At 34.1% G+C, this 16,551-nt stretch overlaps 1 protein-coding gene and 1 long non-coding RNA gene across 3 annotated transcripts in view; both read left to right on the forward strand.

The window, feature by feature from the left end:
• Positions 1–245: 245 nt before the first annotated feature.
• The window catches only part of LOC128206875 (uncharacterized), a 74,158-nt gene continuing 57,852 nt past the window's right edge, over positions 246–16,551 (forward strand). Inside the window, exon 1 of the mRNA XM_052909578.1 lies at positions 246–299. The gene's annotated coding sequence lies outside the window, so the exon portion shown is untranslated. The remainder of the gene's footprint in view (positions 300–16,551) is intronic.
• LOC128206878 (uncharacterized) lies at positions 5,201–10,367 on the forward strand. 2 transcript variants are annotated; one of them, XR_008256609.1, is made up of 5 exons: positions 5,201–5,449; positions 5,717–5,754; positions 6,728–6,804; positions 8,140–8,330; positions 9,395–10,367. It is a non-coding gene; the product is annotated as an uncharacterized LOC128206878 (long non-coding RNA). The 2 variants fall into 2 exon arrangements; XR_008256610.1 differs by having other exon boundaries at positions 8,140–8,258.

Genomic DNA, 16,551 nt, shown 5'->3' on the forward strand with positions numbered 1-16,551 from the left:
GCTGTGACCGGTCTACCCTTGAAGATCAGGTAAAGTATAGACAGGAACTTGCGAACATATTAATAAAAACAAAGTTCTACGAACTAGGCTGTGCAAATTTAATTAAAACCTATCCACAAGGATGGAAAGATCCTAGAGGGGCATTGGAATATATTTTTCTAGTATTGAGTAATTACACAGACCAGTCGGAGCCCCTGCGAATTGCCGTTGCGAATTACCCAGGGTTTATGGAGACAGTGAAACAAGCCCTGGAGGATTACGCTCCCAGACAAAGGCTTGAACAAGAATCTCCACTATCTGTGAGTTTGCATTTGTTGTTGTACATGTTATAATTAGAATATTAATCCATAGCTACATTTGACTATAAATTAACCACTTTCTCTGTATGTTTTTCTTGTTTGTCTGTACAATTTAAATTATCATAAGTAATTAACGTGATATTTTGAACTTAAACATCAATATGTTAAGATAATAAAAAAGGTAGATTCAAGAAATGTTAGGCCGCTGCTTAGTGGAAATCATATTACAGGGGATATCTGGAGAGGGGCTTCATTCATTATGGATGTAATAATGGTTATATATATATATATATATATATATATATATATATATATATATATATATATATATATATATATATAATATTATTTGCTAAGTCCAGGAGATAGAAGCGTGTATGTTGGATAACTGTTTGGTGGTACTGCACAATATATCAATGACAGACGGTACTGTTGCGCGCCTCCGCAGTCTTGATTTTACGACTACCACACAGTTATACCTCACCTCGCCGAAAGAAGAGAGACAACTGACCGCATTAGCCATACTTGCAGGTAACAATACTGATTTTATTACGTCCTGCATAACAAATATGTATATGCTATGTAAGGAAAAACAACATAAACTGTGTAAATATTTTTCAAGTTTTTAAACAACACTACTTTGTCTAAGAGTCCTTGATATTTAATTTTTAAGGGTAGCTTCGAGAACATTTACTCAATTGAACATAACGAATGTTTTATGATATTTAACGACAGTCTTAAGTTTTGTTTAGCTTTTTCAGCATATCACCTTCAAATACACTGGTCTCTATTTCGTGTGTAGGTATAATAAACGAGGCAGAGTGTAAAATTATCAAAGCGGCAAAATCCTCGGTGAAGCAACTCCTTAAAATACTTCAGAAGGGAATCAAGCGGTCCGAGCGACGTTACAAATGCAGGTCTTGCCAAGAATCTGCATTCAGTAAGTTGCAATGATAATTGGATTATTTTTGAGATCCCCTGGTTTTCGAAGAAAATGGTCGATGTATTTTCCGCCCAGTAAATTTGCATTTTACTGACCTTTCCAAGGAGGTACTTAACGATTCTTGATAAACATACCTAGTTTGTTTTTACATATAGTATGTATGCACTGTGCACAATGTGGAGTTTTGTGCTGTTCTTTTATGTTTCTTGTTTGTGCTTTTATGCTCTATGTCTTTGGCATTTACCCAGTGCCATTAAACCGGGTTTATGTTTAAACCTTTTGCTTCTGAGCTTGTTTCTGCAGCTTTTTGCCTAAATATTGGTGTCATTGACATCTGGAACCTTGACCTTGACTAAAAACTGTTAATGATATGTACATGGAGTTTAGAACAGGTGTGGTCAAAATACAACACGAGACAATCTGCACATGTCATATGTAGCCACTTATGATGGCTTTGATAAATATTGAGTACTGTCCAAGTAGTATGTATATTTGGGCTCACATAACAGTTAAAACGTTTTTGAACCTCCTAAATATTCGCACTTACGCACTGAAATCTAGAATTGTAAGGTTACAAAATCTAACCAACTTTTCTTTAACTCCAAATGCATGCTACTACAGTGCTCCATTCTTATATTTTTAAAATGTAACTTACCTTTTGTTGGCATATAATACTTAGGTGCTCAATTAAAATTGTTTTAAAAATACGTCTTTTCTGTGAGCCCACAACATTCCATTTTTATATTAGCGCAGTCTAATTGAAGGACTTTCTATTACACTCCTTTACTTCTGCGGGGAAAAGGACTGTTTTAATGAAGATACATGAGGCAGTTTTTTAATACAGTCGCATTCTTAAATATTCTTCCTTAACACCATATTGTCAGTTACTTGCATACTCAAATGGTCTACGTGGTAAACTTGGTAGGAATCTGGCGGACTGCGTTTAATACCAACTTTTGTCAAAATATTGATCAGTATCTGTATACGTTCAAACATGCAGATAAAAGAGACACCACATGCAATGCGTTCAGTAGGGCGAGTGTTTACATTACGTTATCAAACTGGTTTGTTTTGTATTCCTTTTTCTACGCAGCTCATTCACTGTTAGCGGGGAACCAAATAGCAAGCGTTCGCCGAAAACGTGTCTACTTAACGTATGGCAATTATCGTGATGTATTTCAAATTAACCTGCGCATGCTAATAGGAAGTGACGTTTGTGAATAAACCTTTACCGAAGAAAATTAAATACATTCACTGCGCTTATTAATAAGGAGTGGCGGTTGGTTTAGCCACATTCATGTTACTGAAGCCATTAATTTATTAAGATGTAGCAGTCAAAACATCAGGAGTTTGTTGATAAAATGGACAAGATTGCAAGAGAAAATAGAATATTACAATAAGACATATAAAATACCTCAAACGGTGTAGTATTTCCTGTTACAGAAACGGACAGCGATTGACAGAAAGTAATAATATTTGACGATATTTGGGAGAAAAAAAGACATTGGCAGAGTTACTGCCACATAGGATTCAACATTACATTCAGGAGATATAAGGAAAGTCACAGGTTTTTCCCGAAAGAAAGATAATTTCGAAAGTGCTGTAATTAAACTGTTGCCTGAGCATGAACGGCGCGATAGTGTATCCTGGAGTTGTGGAATCCCAAAATGGAGGTACCAGTGCTCGGATTCCAGTCCGGCTTTGTGATGTATCTGTTAGGCCGATAAGAATCACGCTAAAGTGGTCTGCAGCTGTGTCAGCATCATCTGAAAAAGAAAACAAAACTATAAATGATCATAGAGCAAATACAAAGTATGGAGTTATTTTGGATGAACTAAACGAAGAGCAAAATAAGTTATTTAAGAAGTGGGAGAGTATCATTCCGAAGACTAAAATAGATCTTGGTAACACTTTTGAAATCAAACAAAACATAATACTGATCAACAATGAAATATTTAAAGATCCTTTACGTAGAATACAACCAGAAGTATAAAATGAATTGAAAGAAATGATTGAAATAGGTGCAATTCTTGAACCAAAAAGTCCATTGTCTTCGGAGTGTTGACAAAAAGATTAGAGAGAGAGCGAGCGAAACAAAAAAATAAAATACAATTTTGTCATAAAACCCGAAGCAAGCAAAGGGCAAAAAATATTTTGTTTTCTTAAAATCAATTAAAGATGAAAGATTGTTGTCATATTTCATGTATGATGATCATTCATAATAAACAAATACCTGCTGTTAGGAAAAAGTTAACAAAAATATCTACCTGAATCACTTTTACATCATTTGCAACTGTATGTAGACATTAATTATCATGATTTATTTGGATGTTTTAAAAAATGACCGAGTAGCATGTTTTACAAAGGTAGCACCAAACGATTAAGGATTCAATATCCTGTTCAACATCTTGATTAAGTTTCGTTTTTAATATCACAGTAAATGCACTGGCATGTGGTTACCGAAATAAATGTTTGAGGGTATGTTTTGAATATTTTTAAGGTCAATGAGTTATTTTACATCCCAGATAATGCTGTAAAAGAAAACCGAAATCAAGGTAATTAACTTAGGCTAGACTAATCAATTCCTCGGTCTATCCGGACCGGTATCCATTCTATACTGATCGCTATTTGTGACCAGATAATTGTTCGCAAATGTTTTCTTTTTCACGTTTAGGTAAAAAGGTTTTTAAAACATCTTTTAAGACCAAACAAAAATTATATTCCTTTTGAATTTAGCTGTCTTCTACTGCATCGACGTCATAAAAGGTCAAAATCTGGTCATGAGAATCATGACTTAATTGAAATAATAGTCTTTGAGTAAAGTACTAATAATGGTAAAAAGCTTTGACAGATATAAACTTATTGTCACATACGAATGATGCCATTTCAAGAATTTCTTCGAAGTTAAGTTTTCATTTCACATAAAAAACAATATTTCGCCACAGTTTTAAAAACACAACTCATGTTTAACCGCAGCGGCGCAAATTTTGGAAATCAAATTGTATTATTATAGGATTGTTATTTAACTTGTTTCTCCCGGCGTATAGTCATTATTTGTCATTCCAATTTACATCCACTAACATTACAAATAACTCAATATTATAGCTACCAGTAACAGGCACAGATAGCAGTTATGTTGACAGGACCCACCATATTGGCACGCCTCCCCTCCCCCAATAAATGTATATTTATGGTTTTTTTAAGACCCAAAATTGATTAAAAAATGATCATTTATCACAAAAAACGTAAATATCTACAAAAGATTATACGAAAAACCCAACTGATGCCATTATTACTTATTCATAGAAGAAGAAGAAGAAGAAGATTTATTCATAGCATAAATAATACAAAATACACATTTGAAATAGGCCAACATGACCCTTGATCAAATCAAATTAATACACCAAATTGTGATTGCGAACAGGTACATATAAATGTATATTTATTAAATAACAATTTTATCTACAACTTACAAATGATACTATTCATAATTCATAATCTAGTAAATACATATGATAAATTATTTATATAATGGAAATAAATTTTGCTAAGCGAGCTATCCTCGGATTCATTATTACCTATGCCCGGGTTTTACCGCATACCGGAAAAGTACAACATTCGGAACCTCTCGGCCATTTTTTTCAAAAACAACCTCGGATGTATGCCGGTACATCTGTTGGAGTAGTCCGTATTTTTTTGAATAAAAGCATTAATTAAATGTAGTGTTTAAGAGTTGTATTCATTGCTCTCAGTTTAAATTGATTGCCAGTGAAGTCTATTATTGCAAACATAATTACGATTCCCAAGAGTTAAGTCATAAATTTTAACTACTAAATAAGATTACTACGCGATCTATTTGCAGCGGACTTAAACGTACCACTTTTTAAGTATGTAAACCGTCCATATACATCCGAGGTTGTTTTTGAAAAAAATGGCCGAGGAGTTCCGAATGAAAGTACAAGCGTTATCAAAATAATGCGTTACCACATGTCTTGAGAATTATTGTAAAATTGGAATAAACTACAGTGTGTCATTCATAAAAAACTGTTGGAAATAGTTGTTTGAGTGATATTTCATATTCCGAGGATAACTAAAAGTGGAGAAAGTAAAAACTAAGTTGGATATATTGGATTTATCTTAACGCAAGAGACAGGGTCTACATGTATATACATCAGTTTTGTCCAGTGTAAAAGTCGGCGCAATGAAGGTAATGGAATTATTTCTTTAAATTAAAGGATATCTTATAAATTTTTAAGTTAATCATAAAAATGAAATCTTATTAATAGAAGTATTTTAAATAGCACTTACGAACACAATAATTTAAGTTATGCTGAGGGATGACATGTCTATAATATATCTGTTGCTGGATTTAACTTAAACTGTTAAAACAAATTATAATATTTGGTGAAAATTTAAAACAAGATAAATAATTTAATTAAATATGCAAAGTTATGTATTTATTGATTTATTTCAGATATAGATGCATGTTTCGCCTGTCTTAAAAATAAGCCCGTAAGTATATTTTAAATACAATTACATGTATATACAAATATAAGTAAAATGATAGCATATTTTTACCGGAGCAGAGACAGATGACCTTCTCAATTCAAAGGCATTGTATGTAAACACAGCAAGATTTCTAAGTAGCCTCGCATTATTTGATTTTAACAAATCAATACATTTAAACATACTTGGTCTAGACACATAATATTTCTTAATATATTTCGAACGTATATCATCATATAGTTTACATTCAAAGATGAAATGAAATTCATCCTCTAAAGTATTGCATTCATTACAAAGTCTCTCATTTCTAGGGGTATTTGACCATCTGCCGGTCTCAACATTTAATCTGTGTGATGACATTAACAAACGTGTGAGAGCAATTCTATATTTCTTAACATTTACATAATTCAGATATGCACTATACTCAAAATTAGCAAAAACCTTGTAGAATGAAGCTCTGGATGAGTTTTCAATTCTATTATACCAGTTCTGTATAAAAGTGTCTTTAACTCGTTGCTTAAACACACTGATAAACATATTATTGTTTGGAACACCTTGAGCTAGCCAGACATCATGAAATCCAAAATTACACAACATATTATGCAACATAGATACCCAATTGATACATCTAGGATTAGTTTCATGGTCACGTAACATTACATTATACATAACTCTAATATATTTTCTATCATCACATTGCAATATTTTTAACCAATACCTTACTATGAATGTCATTCTTTGTGAGAAGATATCTACTCTTCCCAACTCCCCATATACAAAATCATTTTGGGTAGAGACTTTCACACCTAAAATACTTTTACAAAACATAGTATGAATTCTCTCATTAGCACTGGCTTGTGAAAAGCCCCATACTTCACAACTATAGAACAATATTGGTTTAACTAACTTGTCAAATAGATCTATAACATGGTCAACTGACAAGTTTGCAAATTTTAATACGTGTCTTCTTAATTTGTAGATAGCCTTCTGCGCTTGACCAGAGAGAGTCTTCTGACATTCTACCCACGATCCTCCTGAGGTCAAAACCACTCCGAGGTAACAATATTTTGGCATGATCTCAATCTCGTCAGTTCCATAATAGAAATGTAAATTTTGTGGTAGTCTTCCACCTTTCTTGAAAATAACTATTTTACTCTTGTCTTTGTTCACAGTTAGTTTCTACTTTAAACAATATTCATGCAAAATGTTCAAATTTTGCTGCATTTCTTCACTTGAGCTAGCAAAAATAACTATATCGTCCGCATACATTAGCAGAAAAAGTTTTAGTGAGGACACATCTATACCATTGGCACCATTTAGGAACAGTTCATCTTCCAAATCATTCAAATACAAGGAAAACAACAATGGGCTTAAACATTCTCCCTGTCTAACACCTAGTAGACTTTCAAAAACTTCACCAGTTTCATTCAGCAATTTTACTCTGGATTTTACTTGTAAATAAATGCTTCTCACAATGTTAAACAATTTTCCTCTTATTCCAAGCCTTAAGTAACAACTTATACCAAATATTTTCTCTAACTAAATAATCAAAAGCCTCGGAAAAATCTACAAATAAACAGAACAGTTGTTCTTTATTGTTAAAGACATGATTAATTAGACTATTTAAAACAAAAATATTATCTACTGTGCCCATTTTGGCACGAAAACCAGCTTGAGCCTCAACATATATGTAGTAATTTTCAGCCCATTTATTTAGCCTTTCATTTATGCATTTAGTAAACAATTTACCAACAACACTTAACAAAGTTATGCCTCTAAAATTCTTGACATCATCTAGTGAACCTTTTTTGTGTATTGGAATGATTAGGCCTTCACTCCATTTGTCAGGGAAATAGCCTAGTTGTATAATTTTATTAAAAAAGAGTCATTAAAACACATCCTAATACATTTTTACCATGAAAAATAATTTCGTTAAGCAGTTTATCAGGGCCAGAACTACGGCCCATGTTAAGGTCTTTAATATTTCTTTTTATGTCATCTAGTGTAAAAGGTACATCAAGTTCACTGAACATGATCTTCATTTCATCATTTAAAATATTATTGTAATACAGTACATCTTCATCTGGTTGAAAGAACCTGTCATCCGGATTGTTAATGGCTTTAAAGTATTCAGAAAACGCATCCAATGAGATGTTTTTAGGTTGTTTAGCATTAGAACCATCTTTTAGCAACTTCCAATACTGTTTAGCATTTTTACACCTAGCATTTACAAGTTTTTGTGTACGTAATATGTTACTTTGGTAATTAAAAGATCTAACGCTTTTCTTATATGTACTTCGTGCCTCAACCATTGCCTGACTATTAATATTTGATTTATCCTTTCTAAACTCGTTTAATACACTATAGAACTGTTTTCTGTTCTCTTCGCAGGTGTTGGTGAATAGTTGGGTGCTCTCCGGCTCTCTCATCTTAGATTTACTAGATGCAGTCCCATCATGAGAGATGTTGTTCGAATATTTCCCAAATAATGGTTCACTGACAGACTCGATGTAAGTGCAGAGTTGGTTGACACACATGTCTATCTCTTCACCTGACGTAGATGCTTCAATATTATACACAAGGTTATTAAATTTATTTTGCGTATCATTGTTATTTAAAGCGTTAATGTAACATTATCTCTTCCTATCATCCCATTTGTAATGAAAGCTATCTTTGTTTGCATTTGTAGCACTATTTGCATTGGTGACATTAGGTATGGGTTCTGCTGATATATTTCCATGTAAAGCGAATTCAATTAAACAGTGATCCGATAACAAATTTGGACCATATGTAATAAAAGACGTGAACTGTCTTAGAAGATTTTGACTAACAATACAATAGTCAACCAAACTTGAACCGTTATGACCAATATATGTACAAGAGCCTTTGTCATCGCATACTCGACCATTTGCAACTCTTAGTCCGCTTTGTTTTAGAAAGTCTATTAAGTGTTCCATTTGCATTAGTGCTATTATCCATTGATTTTCTGGGCAAAACTTCATCAACATTATAGTCATCCGGTAAAATGTCAACATTAACCAATGAGTCAGTGTCATGTATAACATAATCCGGTAATGAACCAATTCTTGCATTTAAATCGCCTAGGATCATAAACGAGCATTGCATATCATAAACGTCCAGTATTTTGATGATGTCATCTAATATTGTGTCATAGACATTCACTTCCGTTAAAACTTGACGACTTGAGTTGCTTGGGACAATATAGCATAAGCATAGAAATAAGTCACTGGCTAAATTGAAATGAGTTCCCTTAAGTTTCAACCAAATGTGGGTATCGTCGTGTTTTTGTATGAATAAATTATCATGTACAAGCTTGTCTCTAACATATATTATTATTCCTCCGGAGTTACGCGTTGCGCCTTTTAATCTCTCGTTTCTGTTTAAAGCAATATGCGTAAAGCCATCTTTGGTAAAATCATAATGATCAGCACCCCATGTTTCAGTAAAACATATTAATATATGTCATTGTTACTAAATATTTTATTTATTTCATCACTGTTTAACTTATTTTGCGATTTTGATATTAGACCTTGCACATTTAGTAATGCAAAATTGACCTTAGATATATTGTTGATGTTGCATTCATTTTGTTCATGCTAATTGCCAGACACTCCGTTTGTTTCAGGTCGACCTCCACCCTGGTTGGTAGACGTCGTAGCAGCCTGCGACGTTTTCCTTGGTGGCCGTGTACTGGCTGAGTGGAATCTCTGAGGGTTTCCAGTCGAATGTGCTCGCGCACGGGTTCTACCACGTTGGGTCGATTTACCAGCTACTTTAGAACTAGCGTTACTCGCGGACTGTGTTGGCTGTGAGCTGCTATTCGTGCCGGCGACTTGTTGAGGCTGTGATAGTTGTGAGGCATTACCCTGGGAGCGGGTACTACCAGCTTGTTTCCAGTCGAAGAAGACCGGCGGTGATGGATTCTGTGATGGAGCGTTAATAGTCGTTTGTGTATTTGCTCGTGGAGCCGTATTCGCTGACGATTTCGGTCCGACGGGCTGGTCTGTAGACGCGTGCGTGTACACCGGTCTACTTAGCAATCGGCTCCACCCCGGAAATTAATCTCTGACCACTTCACCATTGACTACTACCGCCGCCGGATACTTTAGCTGAACTCTAGCTGAACGATTCTCCGCTCGCAGCCTCTTATACGTGGGCCACACACGTTTTCTTGCCTGTCTGACTTCGTCTGGATAATCCCGGTCGATTGCATAGCGACTACCAGCAAGATATTTTGCATTTTTCATCACAGTGTCAACCTCATAGCCATATCTAAACGTGACTACGATCGGACGTCTTAGTGAGCCATTGGAGTTACGCCGATTAATATTACCCAAACGTTCGGTATTATCAATGTAAAAGTCATTTGCATTCAGATTCATGTTTGTGTACATGAAATCATTGATCACCTCGTAATTGTCTTTGCCTGGAACTTCATCAATACCATAGATGAGAAGATTTCTCTTACGCTCACGTGTTTCTAAATCAATGACTTTGTAGGTTAATGACAATATTTTATCATCTTGGTCATCTAGTCTTTTATTGCAATCACTGGCTGATTTTGTCAAATCATTTATACTGTTTTGGTTTTGTTCAACAACATCAAGTTTTGAGAATGTTTATCATCTGTGTTCATGTTTTCGAAAGAAGATAGATCTACCGTGCCAGTTGAATGTCTTTTTCTCTTTTTCTTTGCCGCCTCCACTTTTTCCATTGTTCGGAACCGGGTGGGGGAGGTGCTCCCGCGCCAAACATATCCTCGTTTTCCATCTCCTGGGAATCGTCCAGGATTTGTGAAAGGCTTTGCGAGTCCATATTTATATTGTCAGAATGTTTATAGTCAACAATATCCAGTTTGAATTCGAAATAAGTGCACAGAATCGATAAACACCTGTTACTTCACCTGAGCTAAAAATCAATGGCCTGTACTGTCCGCCATTTTTAGTCCATCATAAGTGGTTGGTCCTGTGAACGTAACTGCTGCCTGTGGTATTAGGTACACAAATCATTTTGCATAATTAATGATGTATAATACTCCATGCATCGGTTTATTCTCTTTACCAAAAAAAAACACACTAAAACTTCGTAGGAAAATAATAATTGATTATAGTTTAGCTGTCGAAATAGCTTAATTCGTAGGAAAAGTATAAATGATTATTTGTCAGCTGTCGGAATAGCTAATTTCGTCGGAAAATTATAAATGATTATTTTTCAGCTTCCATAGGAGCGGTCACTCAAAAACGATTTTTCAAAATAATAGGTGCGATAAATTCAAAGGAAAGAAACATCAATTTCGTGTGGCCTAATTGTAAGGAAAAAGACGGTACAATGAGATTCTGCATAGACTGTAGAAAATTGAACCGAAGAACTAAAACATTGAACATTTGAACTCTGTTTTCTCTCGACAAAATCTAAAACTTCAACCTTCCGCATGTAAATCATTCAAGACAAGACAAGACAAGACATTTATTTGTGATTAAGGCCTCCAGCCCCTGACACAGTTATGCACAATATTACAAATAAAACACAGTACAGTGTTTTAAGTGAACATTTACACAAACATATATATATATATATATATATATACATGAATGTACATGAACATGCATGACGCACCTTTTAGGTTTTTCACTAAGACAGGACATCAAGTATATACTGTCGTCTCTTAAATGCAAGATATAAATAAAGAGCAATATTTTGAATAATACTCTCATTTCTAGATGCTAGTAAGATATCCATCTTATGGATATTTGTGTTTGTCCTGTATTTACTCGGTATAAGTGACACTCGCAAATCACCAAACACCGGACACGAGAAGAGAAAGTGGTACTCATCTTCTACCTCCTGTTTATTACATAATTTACATAGTCTCTGGTTTCGAGGGGTGTCGGAGTAACGTCCTCTTTCGATTTCTAACATATGGACACCACTACGAAAGTGAGCATAAGCATGTCTGTATTTTCTTAGCAAAAGTATATCACAATATGTCTCTCTTTCATAATTGCATTGGATGTTTTTATACAATATAAGCTTTGGTGACATTTCTAGATTACTGAACCATTTCTGAAGATGGGTGTCTTTTAATCGTTCGGTAAACTGATGCAGGAACAACTTTTCATTTACATCATCTTGGTTTATCCATATAAAGTTAAAACCATTATTTTGCTGCCGCACACAGCTTACCCAATTTACATATCCCAACTCTATCTTTCGTTTAAGCCAACTGACCAAGCATCAAAGGTAGTCACAATCACGCGAGTTGAACAATGCCTAAAAGAAATCATATCATGGATGAATTCAAACATGTTAAAATTGAATGCAGACAAAACTGAATTAATTATTTTTTAAAGTCAAAAACACTCCAAACTTGTTGAAAATCTAGAACTGGAAATTGGCGATACGAGCATAAAACCATCAAAAACTGTTCGAAACCTTGGTGTTACGCTTGATTCGAACATGCACATGGACCAGCATGTTAATTCGGTGACTCGAACATGCTATGGTCAGATACGACAGATTGGTCACATTCGGCCATATTTGACCGCTGATGCCACCAAGACTCTCATAAACTCGCTTGTGACATCACGGTTAGATTATTGCAATGCTCTCTTGTATGGCGTGCCGAAATCAACAACGAACAAACTGCAAATTGTTCAAAACACAGCTGCACGTATCATTACGAAAACAAGCTGTTTTGAACACATAACACCAATCCTTAAAGACCTTCACTGGCTTCAAATACAAGATAGAATTAAATATAAAATTATCATTCAAACTTTCAAGACCTTGCATGGTCAGTCACCGGTTTACATGAGCGACTTAGTAGAGGTTTACGTGCCAACTAGAAACCTGAGATCAGCAAGTGCCGCAACCACCCTTGTGTCACAAAAATGTCGACTGGTCTCTTACGGTGATAGGAGTTTCAAAGTTGCTGCCGCAAAACTATGGAATTCTCTCCCGGACAATCTCAGAAAAGAATCATCACTTAATTCATTCAAAAGAGCTCTCAAAACACAACTTTTCAAAACTTCCTACAACGTATAGATAACAACTGTGACTGTTTTTATCCCTACTTATTTTTACGATACAGAACTACAGTAACTATATATGTATATATATATATATATATATATTTGGTTTCATGTTGTTGATTTCTTATTCTTATTTTACTTTTTTATGCTTATTTTATTGCATATAGCATTTTTAGACACTTTATGAGTGTGTGCTTTTTTTTTTTTTTTTTTTTTTTACAACATATGAGTTTCACTTGAATTGGTTTAATATGTTAAAATATGTCACTTTTGGTGATTTCCACATATCTGCGATATGTCACATGTTTAATTGTAAAGCGCCCTTGAACGTATTTTTTAATGAAAAGGGCGCTCAACAAATCTGGTCTAATAATAATAATAATAATATCCTAAGTCATCTAATTGTAATAACATATCATAGCATTTCTTTGGATATCTCTCATTTGACATTCGAAGTAATCGGAGCCAGTATTGAACAGTCCATTTCATACTCTCAATCCACATTGAAAACCTACCACAATCCCCTAACACAGCTGCATTACATGACTTTATGTTAGTACAAAGAAATTTTGTACAGGCAAAAAGCAAAACATTTTGCATGTCGTTTACAAAATCCCCACAATTCCGAGCCATACAACATAATTGGGAATATTTTTACATCAAATATTTTAAAAAAGGTACTACTGGAAAGCTGACCATACTTATACAAACTAGAAAGGATAGAATTTAGGGCACGTTTCCCCTTTATCGCCTGCTCTGAAGCCATATAGTCAAGTGAAAGTTTAGGTGTGAATACTGCACCCACATATGTAAATTTATTCACAACCTCAATAATTTTTCCACGGTAAGTCACGTTTTGTGCCCTTGAGAGATGCCCGCCATTTTTAAAAAAAACCATGACCAAGACAATTTACATTGAACATGTTATATCTCGGGAAGGAATTGAAACAGACCTGCAAAAGTTAGTGGTTGTTAGAAGGTGGCCAGTACCAAAACATGTCAATGTGTCGGCTATTGCAGACGATTTGCAACGGGATTCTTGGAGATTGCCCGTCTACTGATCAATGTGTTAATAGGGTGTCGAACGAATAAGAAGAAGAAAAATCACCACCACTGCAGAACACCATATTTGTTTGGGAACAGGATCAGCAGGATGCGTTTGATGAAATGAAGACACGGCTGGGAATCCACCATTAATCAATACGGAAATGACCGCGTCATAGCGTAAGCGAGTCGATCGCTGAAACTAAGTGAGAAGAATTTTCCGGCACATATGATTGATTTTTAGGGGCCTAAATAGGCAGTAACGAAAATAAAATTACGACTAAGGAATTTGAGGCTATCACCGACGATTATATCTTACATGTATTACACCTACAGCAAGGTGGTTAGCTTTATTGGCAAATTATATCTTCACTCCTCGTTACCGAGCTTGACACACAACGCTTACGTCGACGGGTTCTCGAAATGGACAACAATGTAGCGACCGCTACAAATACATCATCAGAGTAAACAACATTTTGTTAAACCCAGAAACCTTACTGGAAGTAGCAGAAAACATTGCTTAAGACGCCTACTTAATGTGTACCATAGATCAGATGAAGACTCAGCTGAACGACGATATCCTCTCGATTGTCCACGAGTATATTTAGATGGTTAAATGCCGTTTGCTCAGCAGAAGTCTGAAAAATAGTCTACCGCTGTATTGAGTGCTCACTTTTTACTGTGTTTATATCATAACATCTCATTTTTATTAATCCTGGTTTTATATCTAAATCTTTCCAAGTAACATACATACGTGTATCTTTTTTCAATTGCAATTACAGATATTAGTTTTTTTCTCTTTTTCATAATAATTTCATTAAATGTGTGTGTTTAAACACTTAACTGTCTAGTGAAACTACTTTTTATTACTTACATGTTGTTGTTTTTTTCCTGTATATTTTCTCTCTCTTTTTTTACAAATTTTCATATTCCTCACATTTTTTTTTAATATTTCCATTTGCAATATTTTTTAGTAAAAATCAAATTAATTTACCAGTTCTTCTGTCTATAACAAGGCTTATATAACATGTTTAAATACTATTTATGTTCTCCATATCCATTTAGTATATATTATTTTATATATCTGTCACGTTGCATAACATATGACTTGTTTTTCATGTTCTAAAATTGAATTAAAACCCGGTTTAATTATTTTCTTTTCGTCAAAACCCTTTTCCATTGATATATTCTATGTGTATGAAATAGTTCTTTGAAATGTTTGTGCTGAGCTTTAAAGGTTGCCTTCTGTCTTTAAACTGGGTTGTTTTAGCAAAACAGTAATACAGGGAAAAGCATTAACCACTGCTACAGCAATTTGTATGTTTGGTAGTAAGGCTAAAACGGCAGTACATTGGCAGTACAATGGTATGGTATTAAATGCTTCAAAAACAAAAGTAATATTGATAACGACACCCCAGAAGCGGACAAAATTAGTTAATCAACCTCTAAATTTGAAATATAAAGACTTAAATCTGGAAATCACAACAGGTGATAAAATTCTTGGCATATATATAAATGAAAACCTTAAATGGGATACGCATATAAAATTTCTTAGGAAGAAAATATCTAGTAATTTGTGGCTATTATCAAGAATTAAAGTATTTATTCCTGTTAATTATAGAATAATGTTTTACAAAGCCTATGTCCAACCACATCTTGACTATTGTAGTATCATTTGGGGTAGTACAAAACAATCAAATATCCAGGTTTTAGTGCGATTACAACGAAGAGCATGTCGTATCATTCTAGGTGAACAATATACCACTTTAAGCGAGGCTTTGAATATAATTAATTCTCTTAATATTGAACAGAGGGTTTCACTTCATAAAGCCAAATTTATGTACAGGGTATCGCAAAATGCAGTCCCGTCATATATTCAAAATATGTTCAATTACAATGTCAGGCGTCCAAATCATTTACGTTCTTCAATTAAATCGGATTTTTTAATACCCAAACCAAATATAGAACTTTTTAAAGGGAGTATGTCGTACTCTGGGGTAAAAGTATGGAATAACATTCCAAATGAAATAAGACAGAGCGAAAGTATTAAAAGTTTTACAGTAAATTATACTAAGTGGATTAATTCGAATCAACAGTCATAAAGCTAAAATTGTAAATATGGCCATATATAAGTCTGTAAGTTAAACCTCTGCCGCCATATGTATGTATTATGTTGTTGTGTAACATTGTTATCATGTTGATCATGTTTATGAATAATGCTAACTTTGAATTTGTTATGCTGATTGTTATATTGCTATATAATTATGTATTTGTATGTATGTAAATATTGCTTTAGAGGGCCCCAAGGAAGATTAGTTTACACTAATTGGGTTACCCTCTGTAAATAAAGACTTTCATTCATTCATTCATTCATTTCATTCAATAAAGCCACTTAGTACTTTTAAAGCTGAGCTAATATTTCCACATACTTTCTTAAATAACTCTTTCTATGTGCTGCGACTAAATTTTATTAAATGAATTAAAATATGTCCTTCATTTTCTATTTTATTGCCTGTCATTATATCTTTTATGATTTGAAATCTTCGCAAAATCGGGATAAATTACACTCTTGAAAAAAGACCGCGATAAATCTACTGACAGAGCAAACGGCCATTTCCGTTTACGCAAGTTGGTCTTTAATATTCCCGTTCCAAAAAACAGTCTGCTAATATTTCTGTTGTTGTTTTTCTGTTATTATTATTGTTGT

The sequence above is a fragment of the Mya arenaria genome, chromosome 10, assembly GCF_026914265.1.
Source record: "Mya arenaria isolate MELC-2E11 chromosome 10, ASM2691426v1".
NCBI classification, from domain to species: Eukaryota; Metazoa; Mollusca; class Bivalvia; order Myida; family Myidae; genus Mya; species Mya arenaria.